The 10,781-nt window shown below is 35.9% G+C and overlaps 1 pseudogene; it reads left to right on the top strand.

The window, feature by feature from the left end:
• The first annotated feature begins 3,010 nt into the window (after nucleotides 1-3,010).
• LOC110286375 overlaps nucleotides 3,011-10,781 on the top strand; it is a 97,143-nt pseudogene continuing 89,372 nt past the window's right edge.

Here is a 10,781-nt window from a genome sequence, read left to right as displayed (position 1 = left end):
GAGTTGGGATTTTGATGGGGTTTGTACTGAATTTGTTGATTTCTTTTGGCAAGATAGCCATTTTTACTATATTGATCCTGCCAATCCATGAGCATGACACATCTTTCCATCTTCTGAGATCTTTAATTTCTTTCTTCAGAGACCTGAAGTTCTTATCATACAGATCTTTTACTTCCTTAGTTAGAGTCATGCCAAGTTATTTTATATTATTTGTGACTATTGAGAAGGGTGTTTTTTCCCTAATTTCTTTCTCAGACTGTTTATCCTTTGTGTAGAGAAAGGCCATTGACTTGTTTGAGTTAATTTTATAACCACCTACTTCATTGAAGCTGTTTATCAGACTTAGGAGTTCTCTGGTGGAATTTTTAGGGTCACTTATNTATACTATCATATCATCTGCAAAAAGTGATATTTTGACTTCTTCCTTTCCAATTTGCATCCCCTTGATCTTCTTTTGTTGTCGAATTGCTCTGGCTAGGATTTCGAGTACAATGTTGTATAGGTAGGGAGAAAGTGGGCAGCCTTGTCTAGTCCCTGATTTTAGTGGGATTGCTTCCAGCTTCTCACCATTTACTTTGATGGTGGCTACTGGTTGGCTGTAGATTGCTTTTATAGAGTTTAGCTATGGGCCTTGAATTCCTGATCTTTTCAAGACTTTTATCATGAATGGATGCTGGATTTTGTCAAATCCTTTCTCATTACCTAATGAGATGATCATGTGGTTTTCGTCTCTGAGTTTGTTTGTATAGTGGGTTACATTGATGGATTTCCATATATTAAACCATCCCTGCATCCCTGGAATGAAACCTACTTGGTCAAGATGGATGATTGTTTTGATGTGTTCTTGGATTCAGTTAGCCAGACTTTTATTGAGCATTTTTGCATCGATATTCTTAAGGAAAATTGGTCTGAAGTTCTTTATCTTTGCTTATTCTTTCTGTGGTTTAGGTGTCAGTGTAATTGTGGCTTCACAGAATGAGTTGGGTAGAGTTCCTTCTGCTTCTCTTTTGTTGAATAGTTTGTGAAGAACTGGAGTTGGCAGGGTGTGGGAACAAATATATCTCCTGCAGATGCTCTGGCAAAGCCCTCCGGGGCAGGGCGGACCCATTGTGGTGTTTCTTACAGTTCTCATTATGATCTCTTATACTAAGACCCTCAGAAGGACCAAAGGCTTCACTCCATCAAAAGGCACCAGTGATTTTGACTGGAATCTGCAAGTGCAGCACTGATTTAGTCTACCTCTTCAGAAACTGGAGGAGGAATAGAACAGTGAGAATGGGTTTGCTAACCAGTGTTGGTCATGAAACAGTTAGTAATGTCTACAGCATATTTTAAAATGACTATGTCTTTCCAGACAGCTTTACAGTGTATTTGCTAACACTTTATTAATCCCTTCACGACATATCATGAAACCATTTTTTCAAAGAGTAAAGTGGGGCTGGGGAGATGACTCAGTTGATTCCTCACATGCATGGGGGACCTGAATTTGATCCCTAGAACTCACAATTAAAATATGAAACCTTAGCCGGCCAGTGGTGGCACATGCCTTTAATCCCAGCACTTGGGAGGCAGAGGCAGGCGGATTTCTGTGTTCGAGGCCACCCAGGTCTACAGAGTGAATTCCAGGACAGCCAAGGCTACACAGAGAAACCCTGTCTCGAAAAACAAAACAAAACAAAACAAAACAAAACAAAACAAAACAAAACAAAACAAAAGAAAGAAACTCCATCAGCTTGGCATGGTGGCATAGGCATTTACTCTTAGCACTCAAAGCAGAGACAGGCAGATCACTATGAGGCTACATGATGAGACACTGTTTCAAAAAAAGAAAGAAACCAGTGTGTGATATTGAAAACTTACTTACTGCACTGAGGATGTGGGAAAGTGTGTGTCCTTGACACTTGTTAGCCAGCTAGCCCACATACCCTATTGGTATGTCCCAGGCCAGTGAGAAACTCTGCTGATACTTTTTTTGCTTTGTTTTTGTTCTTTTGATTTTAAGATTTTTAAGGTGGGTAGCACCTGAGAATCTAAAGAAAAGTTGTCCTTTGCTACACAAACACACACTGGCACACACACACACATGTGTATATGCATCCATTCTTCATGCATCCATCCAGTCTCACAAGAATACATGCATATACACAAACATATACACATAGACTATAAAATGCTAATATGCATTTTCATGCCTTTACATATGCATACCCCTATGTAGTCTTCACTACAAGAATGAGTGTACCCAAAACTCACTACAATTTTTTTTTAGTTTAGAGTACCCCCTTTTGTGTTGCTGTTGTGAAATATTAAACTTTGGATACTTCATAAACAGGGGTTCATGTGGCACTGGGTTTGGGAAAAAATAGGTTGAGGTTGCATAACTTTATTTTGTTGCTCTCTTCTAAGGTTCTCCAAATTTTTAATTTTATCTATTCTTTTAGAATTAAATATATGTACAGTATATTTTAAACACATCCACTGCTATACCTCCTAACATTGAGGTATGACTTCTTATCTCTTTCCTAGGTTTTCAATTTCCAGGTTCATCTTCCTTTGTGATTTATTTTTTCGTTTCTGTTTCTATTTTTAGATTCTGGATGGTTTTGATCAGTTTCTTTATCTGTTTGGTTGTGTGTTCCTATAATACTTTAAGGGATTTTTGTGTTTCGTCTTTAAGGTCTTCTTCCTGTTTACCTTTGTTCTCTTGAATTTCTTTAAGGGAGTTATTTATGTCTTTTTTAAATTACTCTTACATCATCATGAGATGTGATTTTAAATCAGAGTCTTGATTTTTCTTGTGTGTTGTAGTAACCAGGGTTCACTGTGGTAGGAGAACTGGATTCTGATGATGCCAAGAAGACTTGGTTTCTGTTGCTTATGTTCTTGCATTTGCCACCTGGTTATCTCTGGTGTTAGCTGGTTTTGCTGTATCTGACTGTGGCTTGTCCATCCTGCAAGCCTGTGTATCTGTACTCCTGGGTGACCAGTCCTCTATAGGAGTAATTTAGGCATGGAGAGCTGTGGCTCTGGGGTGCAGACAGATATCAAAATGATCCTGTCCGCTGCTGATCTTTGGTTCCTATGTCCTGAGGGCTCTAATCTGGTTCTTCTGAGCAGCAATGGTGGTCGTACCTGCACTCACAGGCTGCTCCACACTTCTGGTAAGATCACTCTCTCCTGGAGCTATTTGGATATGAAGACCTGTGGCAGAAGATCTGCTCCCAGGAGCAGAGGGAAAATAAAAGCTCAAAACAGAATTCTTAAAAGAAGTAATACAAAAGGTCAAAAGGTCAAAAAAACTCATCAATTTTTATTATGTTATGAGGACAAATGATGTCCAACATCATTAGCCACCATGAAATGCTAATAAAATGTACTTTGAAGCCACATTTCATCTGTGTTAGAATGGCTGTTGTGGTTGTTTGAAATACTTGCCCAGGAAATGGCACTACTGAGTGGTATGACCATGTTGGAGAAGTTGTGGCCTCACTGGAGGAAGCCTGTAACTGTGGCATTTTAGAGAGATTCCTCCTAGCTGCCTGAGGATTCCAGTCTTCTCCTGTATGCCTTTTGAACAAGATGTAGAACGTTCCTATCTTTCTCCAGTTACATGCCTGCCTGGGCATTGCCATGATTCCTGCCTTGCAGATGGTGAACTGAACCTCTGGACCTGGATGTTTTAAGACACCTGAAGAGCAAGGCTGTGACCTCAAATTCCACATCAGTAAGATGATAGAAGCCTTTAAAGAGGATTTAAATAATTCCCTTAATGAGATACAAGAAAACACAGACAAGAAGGTAGATACCTTAATGAGAAAACAAATAAACCCTTTAAAGAAATATAGAAAAATACAATTGAACAAGAAAAGGAAATAAACAAAACAGTCTAAGACCTAAAAATACCCCCCCAAAAAATGGAGGGAACTGTTGAGATGAGAAACATAGGAAAGAGAACTGGAACTAGTGACACTAGCATCACCAACAGAATAAAAGAGATGGAAGAGAGAATCTCAGGTATAGAAGACAACACAGAAGAAACTGGTTAAAGAAAATGCCTAACATAGAAAGTTCCTCAACCACAATAACCATGGAATTTGGAACACAATGAAAAGACCAAATCTAAGAAGGTGAAGATTTTCATTTCAAAAGCCAGAAGACACTATCAACAATAGCATGGAAGCAAATTTCTCCAAACTAAAGTAAGAGATAGCCATAAATATACAGAAGACCACAAACAGCAAATGTATTGATCCAGGAAAGAAAATCCTCCTGCCACATAATAATCAAAACACTAAAAGTACAGAACAAAGAAAGAATATTAAAAGATGTGAGGGAAAGAAGCCAAGTAACATAGAAGGTATACTGGTCATTTATACCTGATTTCTCAACAGAAACTGAAAGCCAGAAGATACAGACAGATATCTTGCAGGCCTTAAGAGAAAGAAAATGCCAGCCCAGACAATTATATGTAGCAAAACTCTCAGTCACCATAGATGGAGAAAGCAAGGAATTCCATGACAAAACCAATTTAAACAAATGTGTGTGTGTGTGTGTGTGTGTGCGTGTGCATGTGCGTGTGTGTGTGTGTGTGTGTACAATATGACTTCTAATATCAAAATAGTGGGAACTATTGGTAATTAATATCTCTCAACATCACTGAACTCAATTCCTCAAAAAAAAAAAAACCCACAGACTAAAAGACTAAATACTTAAACAGGATCCATCATTCTGCTGCATACAAGAAACACACCCCAATAACAAAGATAGACACTAAGGGCTGGAGAAAAGTTTTCCAAGCAAATGGTACCAAGAAACAATCCAGAGTAGCCATGCCAATATCTAGTAAAATGGACACACAGTCAAATGTAGCCAAAAGAAATGGGCAAGGAAATTTCATATTCATTGAAAGAAAAATCCACCAATATGTTATCTCAATCCTGGACATCTATACCCCAAATGCAAGGGCACCCACATTGGTAAACAAAATTTGCTAAAGCTCAAAACACCCATTTAACACTATATAATAATAGTGTGAGACTTTAACACCTCCTGTTCCCCAATGGATATGTCACTGAAACAGAAACAAAAGAGAGAACCAATGAAACAAACAGAAGTTATGAACCAAATGGATTTAACAGATATCTATAGAATCTTTCACACCAAAACAAAGCAGTTCTCTTTCTAAGTGCCTTGCCAAACCTTCTCATATATATGTATGTATGTGAATATGTATATGTATACAACTATATATGTGTGTTTATACACATATATATGCATATATACATGTATATGCATATATATGCACGTATACATGCATATATATACACATACACACACAAAGTAAGATTCAAAAGATACTAGAAGGGGCTGGTGAGATGGCTCAGTGGGTAAGAGCACCCGACTGCTCTTCCGAAGGTCCAGAGTTCAAATCCCAGCAACCACATGGTGGCTCACAACCATCCGCAACAAGATCTGGCGCCCTCTTCTGGAGTGTCTGAAGACAGCTACAGTGTACTTACATATAATAAATAAAATCTTTAAAAAAAAAAAAAAGATACTAGAAGAATGAAATAACCCCTTGCATTCTATCATACCATTAGAGACTAAGCTGAACTTCAACCACAACAGAAACAACACAAAGACCAAACACTTACGAAAACTGAACAATTCTCTATTCAATGATAAGTTTCTCAGAGAAGAAAGAAACAAATTAAATATTGTCTAATAGTCAATGAAAATGAAGGAACAAAATAATCATATGGCACACTGTGAAAGCAGGGTTAAAATGAAAATTCATAGCACTAGGTGCCTTCATGAAGAAATTGGAGAAATCTTGTACTAGCAACCTAGTAGCATACGTGAAAACTCTAGTACAAAACAAAAGCAAACACATTTAGGAGGAATAGGCAGGAGGAAATTGGTAAACACAGGGCTGCAACCAAACAATTAGAAACAAAAAGAACAATACAAAGAATCAAGGAAACTAAGAACTAGTTCTTTGAGAAAATAAACAAGATATACAAACCCTTAGCTAAACTAACTAAAAGGCACAGAGGTAGTATCCAAATTAACAAAATCAGAAATGGAAAGGAAAGGGAAACATAACAACAGAATCTGAGGAAATTAAAAAAAAAAAAATAACAAAAAACATCAGGTCTTATTACAAAAGCTTATACTTGTCAAAACTTGAAAACCTATATGAATTGTATGATTTTCTAGAAAGATACCATGTACCAAAATTAAATAAAAATCATGGATACTATCTAAACAGTCCCATAACACCTCGGAAAATAGAAATGGTTATTACAAACCTCTCCACTAAAAAAAAAAAGCTCAGATGTAGTTGGTTTTAGTGCAGAATTCTACCAACCCTTCAAAGAAATACTAATACCAATGTTCCTCAAAAATATTTCACAAAATAGAAACAAAAAGAACATAACATAATTCATTCTATGAGAACAATGTTACTCTGATACCTAAATCATACAAAGACCCAAACAAATAAAAGGATCTCAGTGATACTCAAAGATCTTCAGTGAATAAATTTCACTTATCAATATTGACACAAAAATACTCAATAAGATTTGTGGAAACATCATAAACATTTCATTATTATCAAATACACTTCATCCCAGTGATTCAGGGATTGATCTGTTACAAAAACCTATCAACATGATCTACTATATAAAAAACTGAAAGAAAAAATAAGGTGATCATGTCACAAGATGCTGAAAAAGCAAGCCTTCAACAAAATCAAACACCCCTTTATGTTAAACATCTTGCAGATGTCATGGATTCAGGGCAAATACCATAGCATAATAAAAGCAATATACAGCAAGCCAATATCCAGCATCATATTAAATGGAGAGAGCAATCCCATTAAAATCAAGGACAAGACAAGGCTAACCATTCTCTCCTTTTCTATTCAATATAGTACTTGAAGTTCTAGCCAGAGCAATAGGAAAACAGAAGGATATCTAAGGGATACAACCTGGAACGAAATAAGTCAATGTATCACCATTCGAAGAGGATATGATATTATAGATCATGAAGCCCCCAAATTCCATCAGAGAACTCCTACAGCTGATATACAACTTTAGCAAGGTGGCTGAATACAAAATTAAGTCAAAGGAATAAATAGCCCTCCTTTATACAAATGATAATTGGGCCAAGAAAAGAAATTAGGAACATATCACAATTTATAATAGCCACAAATAATATGAAATATGGTGGTATCACTCCAATCTAGCAAGTGAAAGATCTGTATGAAAAGAACTTCAAGTCCCTAAAGAAAAAATTGTAGAGGACCTCAGAAGTTGAAATATTTCCCATGTTCATGCATTAGTAAGAATAACCATCTTGCCAAATGCAATCTAGAGATTCAATGTGATTCCCATCAAAATTCCAACATATATTTTACAAATATTGAAAGAGCAATTCTCATCTTCATATAAAAAAACAAAACCAAGAATAGCCTAAACAATATTGAACAATTAACTACTTCTGAAGGAATCACTATCCCTGACCTAAAATTGTACTACAGAGCAATAGTGATAAAAATTGTATGGTATTGGTGCAGAGACAGAGAGGTTGATAAATGAAATAGAATCAAAGACTTAAAAATAAACCCACACACATAAGGACACTTAATTTTTGACAGAGAAGTCAAAATCATGCAATTTTATGAACACTTATAAAAATGGTAAACATCCATAGTCATCAGGAAAACCCAAATCAAAACGACCCTGTGATTCTATCTTACAACAACCAAAAACTCAAGTGACAGCACATCCTAGTAAGAATGTGGAGAAAGGAGAACATGCCTCCATTGTTGGTGGGATTGCAAATTTTTACAACCATTCTGGAAATCAAACTGGCTGATTCTCAGAAAATTGGAAATAGTTCTATCTGAAGACCCAAATATACTGCTCTTGGGAGTATACCCAAAAGATGTTCCACTGTACCATAAGAACACATGCTACACTATGTTCATAGCAGCTTTATTTGTAATAGCCAGAATCTGAAAGCAAACCCCAGATACTCCTCAACAGAAGAACGGATACAGAAAATATAAGTCATTTACACGATGGAATACTATTCAGTTATTAAAAACAAGGACATCATTAATTTTGAAGGCAAATGGATGAAACTAGAAAATATTATTCTGAGTGAGGTAACCCAGACCCAAAAGGAGTTTCATGATATGTACTCACTGGTAAGTGTATATTAGCCACAAAGTAGAGCATAACCATGATATACCACACAGACCATAATAAGTTAAACAAGAAGGAAGGCCCAAGTGAGGATGCTTAAATCCCACTTGAAAAGGGGAAACAAAATAATCATGGGATCCAGAGGTAGGGAGGGAATTAGGTGTGAGAAGGGAGGGAGAGGGGAACAGCGTAGCAGGATCAGGTATGGAGGGAAACATGATAGAGGCTCAGAAGGCCAGGAAAATGAATGGAAATATGCAGCTGCCAGGGGTCGGGTAGAGGGAATATCTAGAAACTCCCAGAGACCTGGGACTGAGGAGGCTCCTAGGACTCAATGTGGATGGCCTTAGTGAGAGAAGATGCACCTAATCCTGTTGAATCTTGATGCCCCAGGGTGGGTGGATACCATGGAGGATGACTGCCTCAAAGGTGAAGGGGAGGGGAAATGGTGTAAGAACTCTGCAATGGAGGGAGCAACATTTGAGATGTAATAAATAACACAATTAATTTTTAAAAAGTAAAAAAAAAGAAGTAGGAACAAAAATAATGTAAGTATGACTCAACATATGTTATATAAGATATTTGAGATGTAAAACTATATGAACATAACTCAAAGATTTACAGAAGCAAAATCTTGAACATGGTAAATGGCTGAAGACTGGAGCAGGTTTTGATTGCAAGTAGATAAGTGATGTATTTTGAAGTGATGTAAAACTTTGAATTTTTTCATTACTTATATTTTTTTCTTACTATATATAATCTATAAGGAATAAACCTGCTATATTTCTTCAGGTTCAAATATCGGAGCCTATGGGGGACGTTCTTATTCAAACTTCCACACAGACTGCAGAGTGAGATAACTCTTCAGTGACCTTACCTAGATGTTAATCCTATGAAATAAATGGCAACTACACTGGCAAGATCTGCCCACATATACAAAATTGGTATGACTGGTATGGAGCTATTCAACCATTCTTGGATTTTGTTTGAGTCCTATTCCACAGCAGAGAAAACAACCCTGCTACTTTAAACCTGGTCAAAAACCCATGGCTTGGGAAGCCATGGGCCTTAGGGATAGAATTTACTACTTCTGTTTAGCAAACTGACACAGCACAAATTTTCATTCCAAATATTTATGTTCATATCCACAGAAAAATGCTGTTATCATCCTTAAACAGAAATGCTTCTCTTTCAGTGAACTGCAGAGAATTCAGAGGCATATGACTACTCAAAGTGCTGAGAGTGTGGTAGATGAATTTCCCATTCTGAACAGGATATTAAAATAAGCCACCCTGACCCCTATCAAGACTCAGAAAAGCTGTGCAAAATATTGTTTGAGTGTCCAAATTATTTAACTCTTCTATGTATAATTAAACCTAAGTGTCATATTGGTTTGTATTAGGATGATATCGGAATGACCAATTTGAATAGACTTGGTATAGCAGTGGATGACAAAACTGATTTGTTCCTTGATCCCCACCTAGATTGCATAGTGGAAAAAAAACACTTAATATTTTAAAGTTTTTGAAAGCAGAATTGATCTTTAAAAATCCTTTGTCTGCTATTATTTTTATTTATTCTGAAATAGAAATATGAAAATGAAAATCAGAGGAAATGTCAGAACTGTGTTTTACATGTATGTTATTTGCAAGGTATAGAATTATTCACTTTTAATAAAGTAAAAATACTATGAAAAGGCATTGATCATTAAATAACAGTGTAATTCTGAGCACAATAGGCATCTAAAGGTTTCAGTCAGATCATTACAGCAAAAATGCCTTACCACTGTGCTACATCCCCAAACCCACAGACAGATTTATTCTAACTTGTTGTGTAGCATGTCATAACTATTATTCACAATAAATTATATCTTATAGAACCCAAATTACAAAATTAAATGATTAAGTAGAAGTATAGTGTTAAACAAATGAAATTTAGCCCACAATATCATTCCATTTCCTACTTGATAATTTGAAAATAATTGGAATGAGAATTAAAGTGTATTATGCTCAATGTATTATACTTGAAACTCTTACAAGTTTTTAATATTTCACAGCTATTTGTCCAGGACATAAGGAAGTTATTAATGAGTTTTCATAACATTTATAAGTTAAGACCTTGAAAATTAAGAGAACTGTGTAAAAAGATCATAATATTAATTAATATGTATCTAAAGCAAGGGAGGACACACATATTAAACATTTTTTGTATATATGACTGACTATGAGAAATGTATAATGAATAAAATGGACTTTTTAAGGGCCCACATTTTTAAATTTGAGGTGACTATGTCATAAATTTAGTTGACTCATTTCTCCACCCAAAATAATGTCTTAAACTATGCTTGGTAGTTTATCATTCACTTTTCATCTGGATAGTGACATTACCAGAGTCAGATATTGTTTACTAACTTCTGTTTCTAATTGAAGAACCCATGGCTATAATCTACTTAGATGTCACATTTACTTCACTTAAAATTTCTTTTTTTTAAATTTTTAATATTTTTATTACATATTTTCCTCAATTACATTTCCAATGCTATCCCAAAAGTCCCCCATAGCGCCCCCC

The sequence above is a fragment of the Mus caroli genome, chromosome X, assembly GCF_900094665.2.
Source record: "Mus caroli chromosome X, CAROLI_EIJ_v1.1, whole genome shotgun sequence".
NCBI classification, from domain to species: domain Eukaryota; kingdom Metazoa; phylum Chordata; class Mammalia; order Rodentia; family Muridae; genus Mus; species Mus caroli.
This window is presented reverse-complemented; position numbering and strand designations above follow the sequence as displayed.